General features: G+C 38.8%; 1 protein-coding gene across 12 annotated transcripts in view; it reads right to left on the bottom strand.

The window, feature by feature from the left end:
• The window catches only part of LOC129741933 (ATP-binding cassette sub-family C member Sur), a 373,059-nt gene extending 361,036 nt beyond the window's left edge, over positions 1-12,023 (bottom strand). For 4 of the 12 annotated variants that reach the window (XM_055733747.1, XM_055733756.1, XM_055733757.1 and 1 more), the window contains exon 1: positions 11,552-12,022. The gene's annotated coding sequence lies outside the window, so the exon portion shown is untranslated. Of the gene's footprint in view, positions 1-11,551 lie in introns of all 12 variants that reach the window. The other 8 variants (XM_055733758.1, XM_055733748.1, XM_055733749.1 and 5 more) reach the window with 8 other exon arrangements.
• Positions 12,024-12,237: the final 214 nt, after the last annotated feature.

Genomic DNA, 12,237 nt, shown 5'->3' with positions numbered 1-12,237 from the left:
TAGTAAAGGGTGTCCCCGAGAAATCGCCACACTATGAAATTGCTCTTACTTTTTACCCGTTGGGTAGAATTTAATGAAAATTTGGGTGGATTTAGTTCATAGTGCATTGTTTCCATCCTGCAAAGTACTGCGATCAAAACTCGCGGAAATGGAGTCGAAAAAACAGCTCGTGCGTGATAAATTCTTGCGCATTCATCACGAGAACAAGAATCTCTCGCATCTTTCCATCGCTAAAACGTTGGAAATCGCGAATTCAACGGTGTCGCGAGGGATAAAGTGGTTCGAGGATTGATTGACCACCGATCGGAAGCCCAGAAGTGAAGGAAAAAGTATTCCGTACAACACCAAACATCACAACCCGTGTCAGGAAGTTGTACTTCAACATGCTGACGAAAGTTGAATGCTGCATCATGGACGACGAAACATATGTGAAGACCGACTTCAAACAGATCCCCGGCAACCTGTTTTTCACGGTCAAGGATAAGTTCAGCGTTCTGGAGCATGTCCGCACTCAGAAGATGTCCAAATTTGCAAATAAATTCCTGGTTTGGCAAGCCATCTGCACGTGCGGGAAGCGGAGTGCACCTTTCGTGACCCAGGACACGATGAACGGACAGGTGTACATGAACACGCAGAAAAAGAATGGGGGTTGGTTTCAACAAAACGTTTTGTTATTTTATTTTGTATTTTAAAAACAGATTGTTGGATAGCTTTCAAAAAAATTTGGAATAAAGATAAACGAAAAATTTTGTTATTTTCACACGCTCATTTTTGATTGCCTCAAATTTTAATTTGGTTTATTTTAAAGGCAATGTTAGGTTTATTCGATAAACGTGTAACTCACAAACGATAAATCGAAAAAAGAAAACAAAATGAAAAGTTTTCAGCATCAGAAACTCAACAGCAGCAGCGGGAAAACCTGTCGAGAAGGCCCGGCAAGGACACGAAAAAATATGGAAAGCAGTATTAAAGGAAGGTTCAAAAGGTTCTAAACAAAAGCCCGAAAAATGCTCAAAACCGGTAGAGAGAACATCGTTTCTTAAACCATTTTTTTTCGTCAACTTTTTATTTTTTTTCCAGTTGCTTCGACCCAAAGCGTGCCGGCTGCCCTTTCAGCTCACTGCTGCTCAACTGGATGTAATCGAGCCGCTGGAGTCGGTCGAGCAATTGGCTTCCTGTTGGCCTTCTTGTGCGTAGGTGTTGGCCGTCGGGGAACGCTTCGGCTTGTTCAGGATATAGCTATCTTCGTCCTCTGCGCATTTGGTACACGGTGAACATCACCACCAGGAAAGCGGAGATCAGACCGACCACGGCTTCCCGATGACAGCCGCTAGGATGCTCGCAGTTTCATTTTAAATTGAAAAAATAAATTGATTTCAAATATCAATATTTCTTTATTTTTTAACCAAATGTTTGTTATAATCTTCACGCATAATTTTTATTATTTTGAAATCAATTATGGATCACTTTTAAAAAAGGGTGTATTTAATTTTCAATGAAACGATAAATTTAAAGCCAATTGATATTTCTTGTCAGTGCTACCAAAAATATATTTGTGCTTTTTCCCAACCAATTTTTATTATTTTCGGTCGAAATCTTATTGTTTCTAAAATAAATTTTTCTGCGTGAAAGAGTGCTGCTTCCTCTCCTGAAGGCCCACAACGTCCAATCAATCTTCTGATCAGATTTGGCCTCATGCCACTACTCCAAGGACGTGCTGAAGTGGTATGCGGACAATAAGGTCAACTTCGTGCCGAAAATGTTCAACCCTACAAACATTCCGAAGCTCCACCCCATCGAGAAGTACTGGGAGATTATGAAACAGCATCTTCTTAAACGACCTAAGGTAGTGAAGACAGTCGAAGAACTGAAGAAAGTATGGGTTTACATGTAAAAAACGATTGATTCACAGGTTGTGGCCATGGTGCGGGCAATAACGTATGGACTGTAAATAAAATAAGAGTAAAAAGGTAAAATTAAGTTTAATAGTTACTTTCAATCCCTGGAAATTTGCTGGCTATCGGATGAAAACTCGAATTTTGCGAATCAATTTTGTGTGTGGCAATTTCATCGTGAACACCCTTTAGCGTTAAGTTCCAGACATGTGTTAAGTATGGCGGACGGATGTCTATAAAGAACGATTATCTATCGGCTCACGATGGATGGAAGAGCAGACCTTGAATCATTACTAGGAAAGGTAGACATGGAAATCGACCGTGTCACATAAGTGCGCTGTTCTGGGTCCATGGGTGCAATGGGTCGACGTAAGCTGAACTCTTGTATACCCTCTACGCTGGTTCAGTAAGAAACAACACATTAAGCAGGCGGTATACTTGGGTGTTCCATAAGCCGAGCCATCTCGAGATAAACCAATGTCGAGTAGAGTGATTTTCAATGCCAGGCGAGCTTCCGAGTCGGTGTAGGATGTCGTCACTATCGAGAAACATCCGAGACTAGGACATGCTGCTCTCGATCTGACACACGAGGGCAGAAAAAGCCGCGGGCCAAAAAATCCTAGGGTGCCAGCCAAAGAGATACCAGTACTCCTGACAACGGTCGGAGTAGACTGACCCCTGCTCTGGGCTAGTAGTTCCACCTCCTCGTGGTCCAGGGCGGAAACGTTTCTGTAAGTCCGGCGTAATGCAGATGTACGGCCAAGAGAACTATCAGTAAAACCACTAGAGGCCGTCGACGGGTCGGTCAAAACCGCGCGGAAGAAGTGGTGCACCCGGGTACTTAGGTACCAGTACTCGGGTGTGACGGTGAGGGTCCAACACGCGTTCGGGGGGTCACGGCCTTGAAATGCGGTCGTTACCGGAGGGAGAGCGATCGCCAACTCGTTTTACGTTTCGGTGGGTATAGACCTGACTTGCAAAACGAATTGATGCGCAAAGTGGTGGCCAATGGTGGGCAGATCACTTAGGGACGTGTTTTACACGTCAGTGTCAGAGAGGCACAGTATGCCGGTGTCAGGGTTCAGGTGTCAAGGTTCAACAAGCGTTTCAGGAAGTGTTGCGCCTGAACCGCGAGTTTGACCTGATGAGGGCGGTCTACAGCTCGATCTGCGCTTTGGGGAGTAAAGCACCCGACATGAAAATTGAGTAGTTGCGCTGAGTGGTGACTTAAGCCAACACTACCTGGAGTTCGGAGGAGTCTAAGTCCTACAAGTGGCTTAAGAGGCTTGCGCCCACTGACCCGCGTGTTCGAACAGAGAAAGTGTCGTCGACAACTCGCTTTGTGTTTCTGGACTTCCTAGACTAGATCCACAAAGTTAGTAGTTGCACTACATGGGGCCCTCTTTTACACGATGGGATGTCGGGTCCTAACTCGTCAGAGGAGGTGTCGCGCATCGAGTTGTGATAGAATGAGGTATTGCTGACAGAGGATTCGGAAACGAGTATTGCCTAGGAGCGCACTAGCGCGAATTGACCTCAGACTATTGAAGTATAGTGTGTCAAACAGTTCGAGGTGGGAACAAAGGTCAGTGGCCCCAGGTGGACTTTATGGCGTAAGGGGTACAGTGTTCCTAAGCATTGTATCAGGAGTCGTCCAATTGCACCCTTGCCGTACCTTGAAATGCAATCCGTAAAATGGATTTACCACCTGGGTTAAAAACTAATAAAAAAAAGACTGACCCCTGTCGAGTAGTGTGCGTCCGATCCCACGGAGAGTATCTGAGTATTGCGGTTCCAAACGATCGAAGCTGCGGGTATGAATATTGGAGTGTAGAGTGGTTCTCGACGCCGATGAGCCATTCGAGTCGAAGTAGGATGACGTCTTCGACGGGAATCCGAGTAGTTGCGTTAAATTCCGTGCGTGTGCTGTGACAGGCGCGAGTCTAGGATAAGCTGCTCTCGATCGGCACACAAGGGGCATAAAGGTGGCGAACTTCGAATCCTGGGTATAAGAGGTCGGAGTTCGAGTCGTTTGATGAGAGGTCAGGCCTTGAATCTGTAAGAGGAGAAGTTTGTGTGATCAACCCCAAGTCTTTACGATAAAAGGTCTCGAGTCGCAAAAGGAGATATCAGGCCTTTAATCAACAAGAGGGGTGGAATAAGTATTTACCTCGAGTCATTACGAGAAGAACTCAGACCTTGAGTCGCTAGAGGAGAGATTGTAAGCGCCAGATGACACTTCCAACGAGGTTTCAACGATTGGTCGCATTAAATGTAGTTTTTTAATATCGCAGTGAGGGTTATTTGTGTGTTAGGTTTTCTCTCCCAAAGCCTTCACCAGACCTAGCCGCCTACTGCAAGACATAGCCACTGATGGAACTTCATCACCAGATGGCCATCAAACCAACCCTTGAGTAGCCGTCGCCCGTGGTAGCAATGCCTGGTTGGCGACGCCAACTAATTCGTTAAGGCGCCAAGACGAGGGCAAACGATCAATTCAAGGCGGGTCAGAGATTACTGGCTGATCCTCGTCCACTCTTCAAAAATCACCAAAGTGCTCACATCTCAAACCCTAGTGCAAGTGTTACCGTACCTACAAACTAAGAAAGAAGAGCGATTGAAAGTGTTGCTAGAGGATGCCAGGTAAGCTAGTGATTCGAAAACCTATCGTTGCCCTCGCCCAGAAAACATACCCTAACAAGCGTTTGTCCTTACAAAAGGACCCTTTATTCTCAGGCTTAAAGCCCCAATCAGCGTGACCTCATCAGGTCGCCAGCAACTCAGCTCCGTCGCCATATTGAGCTCGGGACAAACAGTCACGCCTTTGGGCTGTTACCTAACTACCACGAGAGTCGAAGGAAAACGGTCAAATCCCAGGACCACCCGAGGAAGTCTACCAGAAGATTCGAAGGGACGGAAGTCGACGGTGGTACCATCAGCTTCATCATTACCAGCATTAGCTAGGCCTTCCAAGTCAGATCATAGTTTTATGTAAAGTGGGAGGTTCAGCAGTGCAAAAGTTTTGGCTATATACACTTTATGAGAAGCGCAGTTATTTTTGGAGTTTTCTTTGATTTTGATTTTACAATTTGATTATTTTATAAGCGTGCCGCCCTGAGGCCCAGAAAAGGGAGTCTCTGAGACGCCGTCGGAAATGGTAAGACGAGTCTTACAAGATCGGGCCTTGAGTCGCTTTTCTCTATTGGAGCCAACTGTTGGTTTTGTGTGGATGGAATAAACTAACCCTTGGTAATCCCACATGAGCGTACACAGTCAGTCAGTCAGTGATAACGAGCGTGCGAGTGAACACTGAGAAGCAGCGTGATAGTTCCTCGGCTATATGCAATCTGGAGACCCGCGGATGGTACTTCCAAACGTCGGACCAGTCTGCACAGGTTTCACCCTTATGAAATGTTACACGAGTCATTTGCTTCTACAAGAGGTTTGATTTGACAGCTCCACATGGTGGTGACATCTCTTTAAAAAATTGCTTCATCAATCGATCCATTATATTTACCGCGCGGGCTTCAAGTGAGAAAACTGCCTTGTTGTTCTCTCAACGACAAATAGTGCTTTTAAGCCAGAAGTAAAAATTCTGTCGGCGCTTGCTTTGCATCTTCCGAATCGGACATGCCATCAGACGCGGTCCTAGGGGGGGGGGGGGGGGGGGGGGCGGGGTGATCACCCCCCCCAAGCGGCCAAAAACCGTTACAAAATACTCGCAAACGCAGGATTTTATATAAAAACTAAGAACTTTTCCTAGTAGGTGTACTTTCGAATATTCAAATTTTTCCACTCCGTGGGGGGTTTGTTCAATAACACAATTTATTAAGCACTTTTTTTTTTTTTTTTTTTTTTTTTTTTTTTTTTTTTTTTTTTTTTTTTTTTTTTTAATAAAAATATCTTTATTAACAGTTCATTTTAAACAATACATTGCTATACCTTACAACGAAACAGTATTTCACATTTTACATCACTACAACAATTACATTTTCTTTAAGTTTATTCATGTTTTTCAATATATCCGTTTCTTTATTTATTTTTACTTTTACAGATTTTCAATATTTTCGTATGATTTGACAGATTGTTTGATTTATTCGACCAAATCAAGTTCTTCAACGCTACGACCAAACAACTTCGAATAAATGGCAGTTACGATTTCACAAACACAGTTCTCTTCTATCATAACCTCAATCTTCAACACGTGATTTTTTCTAACCATGAAAACTCGATGCCGTCTTCCTGGATGTCATCGAACGAGACCTTCTCGCTTGCAGCTTCAAACCGTTCGTCTCCGGTACGACCATAGATTTCTTCGCTGAACCTGCTTCTGAATTCCCTGATTCTGTTTTTGCAATTCGATTCCTTTTAATTTTTCCCGCTGGCTTCACTGGTTCTGCACGCACGAGTAACTGCTTAATACCACTTGATCCACATTCTTTGCTGGTTTCTGCTTCTTCCGTCAATAGCGGAAATGAGTTAATGTCCACTGGAGCTGGATCAGTTTTTTGGTTCGTAATTCCGTCCCTTTTACTTGTGGAAGGATGAGCGTATGTACTCATCCTGTTATTTACCGAGTTCCGAGCTGGACAGTCTACTTTAAAATGCCCCGTTGATCCACATTTAAAACATTTACTGACCATACCTTCGTAGTAAACCCTTGTTTTGAAATAATGGACAGATACTTGAGCCGGAATTTCCTCTCGCAGTTCCATGTGGAGTCCACGAACGCCATTGAGGATAGGAAATCCTAGCTCTTCCGGATAACGCTCTCTCACCATCCGTTGAATTTTTCCATAGCGAGAAAAAACCGCTGCCATCTGTTCATCATCCACCTCCGGTGGCAAACCAAAGATCCGAACGTATCTTAAAAATCCATTTGCTTCTGACACTTCAACCTTTATTTGAGTACCATCTGTATAAACGAAGTCCAATACATGTCCGACCTTCATTAAAGCACCTTTCATCAACTTTTCAGTTTTAAATTTCACAAAAACGCAAAAGTCTTCTCGGTACATTGCCGAAATATCATCCGCCTTCCATCCCTGTCGCTTGAATAAGCCAAAAATATCCTCATTGGAAGGATTACGCGATGTTGGTCCAAAATGGAGCTTCAACGTACATTCTCGGACTACTTTTGATTCCATTTCTGCTCAAAAATAAACACGTGTTCCAATCTATTCAACCGATAGTATATGACCTTGACCGTTCAAAAAACCATACAATGCACCAAAAAAAATTGTCCGTACTGTATCGAGTCAGAAAATGAACTGGAACTTAATAGCTTAAAATTGAAAAAAAATGAGTCCACCGAACTAAAACAGCTGTAAATTGTAATTCGCTGGACCAAATTTCACCAAATAACTTTTATTGAGATACTTAAGGGGGGGGTAGGGTTTAACGGATATAAAAAAACACAATTTTCACGATTTTTTTCTAGAGCTATCGTTCAAACAAATGTATTCAAATTTTTTGCATTATACAAAGCATTGTTAAAAGAACATTTAGTAATTTTTTCGTAGAAAAATATTGAAAAATGAGCCGGTGACGGAGCATTTTCTAGGATGCCTTTTAGAAAACAGGATTTGCGGTGGACACTGTATCTCAGCACAGAATCATCTGAAGTCAAAAAATCGGAGCAAAATGTTTTTAATAGATGTTTTTCTGGACCCCAACGTTTTTGTTTAACTTAAAAATTTTTTTATGAAATTTTTGTGGCTGTTTGAAGTAAAAACTACGATTTTTCACGAAAAAATCCGCCATTTTTCACTTCTAAAATCTCCCCAAAGTAAAAAAATCAAAAAAGAAAAACGTTGGGGTCTGGTATTTGATATGTAGAATATATGTTCCAAATTTGAAAAGAATCGGATAAGTAGTTTTCAAATGACGATGTCCACGGACTTTAAAAATGTGCTTTCGAGAAAAACGCGTTTGAAGTTTCTGCTCTTGCATTCTTGCAGTATTAGATAGGAGGGGATAAAGGCCTATAACTTCTACAGTTTTGCTTCAATTGACTTGAAAATTTGACACAACATTCTTGAAATGTTTTGCAATAAGAAAATAAAAAAATAAAAATATCGATTTTTTGAAAGTGTTAGACCCTGCCCCCCCCTTAAAGCGTTGATTTCGAATTTGCTGACCATATACGCTGCCGGCCATAAGTTTGGGATCACCCTCTCAAACAAAAGCTAATTTGTTTGGCCATATCTCAGTCATCTTATTACATATTGAAATTCTTTTGATCTCATTCTAAAGTCGATGAGCAAAACTTTCCTCGTATGTTATTGACAAAATATATATGTTAACTTAATATGACTTAAACTTGGTTTCAAGTTGGAAAATTTCCGAAAAATCGCACTTTACATTTAAACCTGATCAGTTCAGGGTTGGGTGGACCGAATTTAAAAATTTTTTACATTTGAATCTTTTTTCATAAATATCAAAACCCATTTCTCTAAATTTTGTGCTAAAATTTGCATAGTGCCTTTAATAGATAAAAATGATAAAATAGCTATTTATGTTAACGATCAAAAGTTTGAGCTAAACCCTCAGTATCGGCAAAAAGTTTGAGATCATGCGAAACATGCAATTTAATTTCGTGCGTAGCTCTGTCATAAATCTACGTTCGCTAATCTGATAAGTTATCTTAAATACTGATGAATTTTTGAAATTTTTTGGATATTTAGTGAAAATGTTTTTTCAGACTAACTTCGTTAAAACTGTAACTATAGTTTGATCATTTTTTGATAATGTTCACCAAAAAGACGGTATGTTCGATAAATACCTGCAAACTTGTTTCGACCATAACTTTGATATCTTACAAGTTATTACAGAGCGTTTTTTCTCCATGTTTGATGGATCAACATATCTCGATCCTTTTTAGAAATAAAAATAAACCTATAAGGGTTAAATTACCTTTGGGACTGTTCAGATACCACGTGGACAAAAAAAAAGATATTTTACCCCCTTCTCCTTCTCCGTGCACAAGTGTGAATATTTGGCAACCCCTACCTCCCTTCCCCAGATGTCCACCTAAACTGATTCGATTTTTGTTGCCTACATCTAAAACTACATTTCCATTTCTTCGTTTATTTTTCATTGCAAGAATTAAAGATACCGAAACTGACTAGACAATTTATTTAAAAAAATACATTTGAATTTCTGATTTTAAATAAAATTTTATTTTAGAATGTTTTTAAAAAAAATTGCTTTAATTGTATTTGCCTCGACGTAGTAAAATTTATCGATTTTGATTTATTGATATACCTAAAACGATAATTTGGTAATTTTTCAGATTTTTAAATTTTTTATTTAAATACTTTTACGATTGAAAAAAATACAAATTTTAGATAAATATATGGAAAATGGCCAAACACATAAAATTAAAAATATGTTTTCTCAAAATAAGTTTTTTTTTAAATTAATCATTAATTTTTCTTTTGAAGGCTCGTTTACTATGATATTTTTGTATTTTATTAGCTTTTATGCACCCATACTCCTTTGGCTCGAAGGGCGTCATACATTTTGAGCTGTTATCACAATTAAACAATTTTAATAATGATCAATAGTTTTTATAAAAAAAATCCATTCATTAATTTAAAACTTTCAAAATTAAATTAATTAAGTAAGAAATGGTTACGATAAAGTTGTTCTGAGACCAAATTATTATTAAAATTATAAAAATAAATTTAAATTATGGGAATTATATGGTAATTAAAAATTACATTATAAATTTGATACTTGGATTATTGGTTGAAACTTGATATTAGTTATGCTTCAAATTCTGTAAAAAGCTCAAAAAATAGTGTTTTTCACCTGCTTTGATTAGGTGAGGTTTCCAGGTGAGACAAAAGTATTTCGTCATCCCCGACTATTTTCTCAAAAACAAGGCAATCGCTCAAGTTTAACATTCGGAAGACATTTTTCTAATTTTTGACCAACACGGCTGGATTTCAGGATTTACACCAATTATATCTCCGATATGTACTGTTTTTAGCTCATCTACACAATAATATTTCAAATTTTGAGTAGAAATCCAGCTTGATAATTTAGGTTAAAAAATCTACTCTGAATCTGAAAGTTTGGTATTAACTTTCAGGAATTATTTCTATATTCAATATTCTTTTATTTTATTCAAACATTATACAAAAAGCTTGGAAATATTGAGAGCATGAAAAAAAAACTACTTTTTTTTTAATTTATTCGTTGCAAATTAGTTACTATTTCTTTGGATTCAGATACAATTAAATAAAAAATGTAGTATGAGAGCTCGAAATTCAAGAAAAAACAAATAAAAATGAAGTGTCAAAAACTTCATACCTAAGAATATGATTTTGATGATCTTATTTGGAATTAAATTTAAATTTAAAATTGAAGAATTGAAACAAGAATTAATAATAATTCGATACTTTCGAACAACGATTCAGCAAAATACTTCGGAAAAATAATTGTACATTCAGTTTTTAATTCACAGCATTTATTAAATAACACTTTTCTTAAATAATTGTTTTGGAATTGTTGTAAAATTTTGGTGAGGGTCTTACGCTGATATGAAGATGCCAAAAAAAATATTGTGGATAACTTGAAGATTTTTTTATATTTTCTTCTACGAAAATGTGTGTTTAATTTTCATTTGTGAAATGATATTCATATTGGAAAATTCTTTAAAGAATTGTTAAAGTTTTAATATTTAAAACTACCAATTGTAAAAATTACGAAAATAATCTTTTTATCAACACTTTTTCACAGTGACCATCTAAGATTCGCAAATTGTTTAATAAAAGGATATATAAATAAGTGTATTGAGAAAATTTGTTAAAAGTTTTCACAAATTTTTCAAATTACAAAACTACAAAATACAAGTCTTATTTGCAACTGTAAATCTGCTCCCCCCCCCCCCCTCCTCCTCCTCCTCCTCCTTCATTTTGTTTCTCAAAATAAACGTTTTTTCGCCAGATATTTTCGATATTGACTGATTTTCAAAAATTTGGAAAATCACCCCCCCCCCCCCCCCCCCCAAGAGCCAACTCTAGGACCGCCCCTGCATGCCATAAATGAAAATCCTGTGGGAGTTATTGCTGTGATGGGCACAAGACTAGAATCTTCTTTATTAGTCTAAAATTGACGGATGGAATTTGAGGGGGTCAAGTTTATGTTCTAGAACACGGCCTCTCATTAACGTTTCTTTTCGTAGGGAAGAGCCACATCATGAAAATTATGTGATTTGAAGGAGGCAAACACATACGGCCGTTACGGATTAAAGTTAATTTTTCACCTTATCTTTGTGATTTTTTTTTATCGTTTTAGCTGAAGTCTCAATCTTCTGTCACAGTTTTTTCGTCCAAGAGTAAAAGTCTCAATCTCTAGTAGCAGTGTAATTGTTAGCAAAGCAAGTCTCTATGTGGTCAAAATAAAAAAAAAATCACAACACATCTCATAAACTATTTTATAATTTCCTTCGGCTTTCATTTTTATCAAAATGATTTTGATAGCTTATTTGAATGGCTTTGTTCATGTACCGAAAATTGTAGCTGTTGAATGATATACATAAAGAGCATTATTTATGGAAACGATGGCCGCAAAGATACGTCTCCGTTAAGCTCTATTTGGGCTTGAACCCCCAATATAGAACAAGATTAGTAAGTGCTAACTCCTACATTGTTTGAACTTTGCCCAACATCGATGTTTACAATAGAAGCAACAATAGCTCTTTCCACTATTTGTAGGCTCGAGAGCTTTTTATCCGCGGTAAAACGCACCCCGGTGCTGATTTTAATACCAGATTATCTGATTTCGGAGTGATAAATTCCCCACAATCGAACAGCGCACCGATAAACTTCACAGGCCTCCCACACGGTTCGAATCTAATCTTGACTCGGTTTTCGGAATGTGCCACAATTCACGTGCAACTTTTTGCCTCATTTACAACGTATACTAAAGTACCCAACTGCTAACATATAACTAAGCATTAAATCCGCACTAAACCGATTAGCCACAAACGATCTGCCATCGAATCCTTTTCAGCGGGTCCAATTGGCATAACATCCGTACGAAATGGCGGGAACCCGTCGTCGATTTCGCAACTCGAGCATTTGCTCGCCGCGGCCCATCGGAATCTACTGGAGCTGGCGTTTTGGTGATTTTTTTTCCATATCGAACACAGGCTAATTTTCTAGGTAAATATAATTCAATTAGCAACTTTGGCGTGGCGTAAAATTCTCATGAATGAACTGCATGTTTTTGTTTTATTGTTACCTATTTACGTTGGTTCCCTACTTTCGCAGCTAACGGCCACAGAGTAATGTTGCATAGGTCTAGCTACCTGAAAGAAAATAGAAATAAC

This window comes from Uranotaenia lowii, chromosome 2 (assembly GCF_029784155.1).
Source record: "Uranotaenia lowii strain MFRU-FL chromosome 2, ASM2978415v1, whole genome shotgun sequence".
Taxonomy (NCBI): Eukaryota; Metazoa; Arthropoda; class Insecta; order Diptera; family Culicidae; genus Uranotaenia; species Uranotaenia lowii.
Note: the sequence above shows the minus strand (reverse complement) of the source record. Positions and strands in the feature narration are given on the sequence as shown.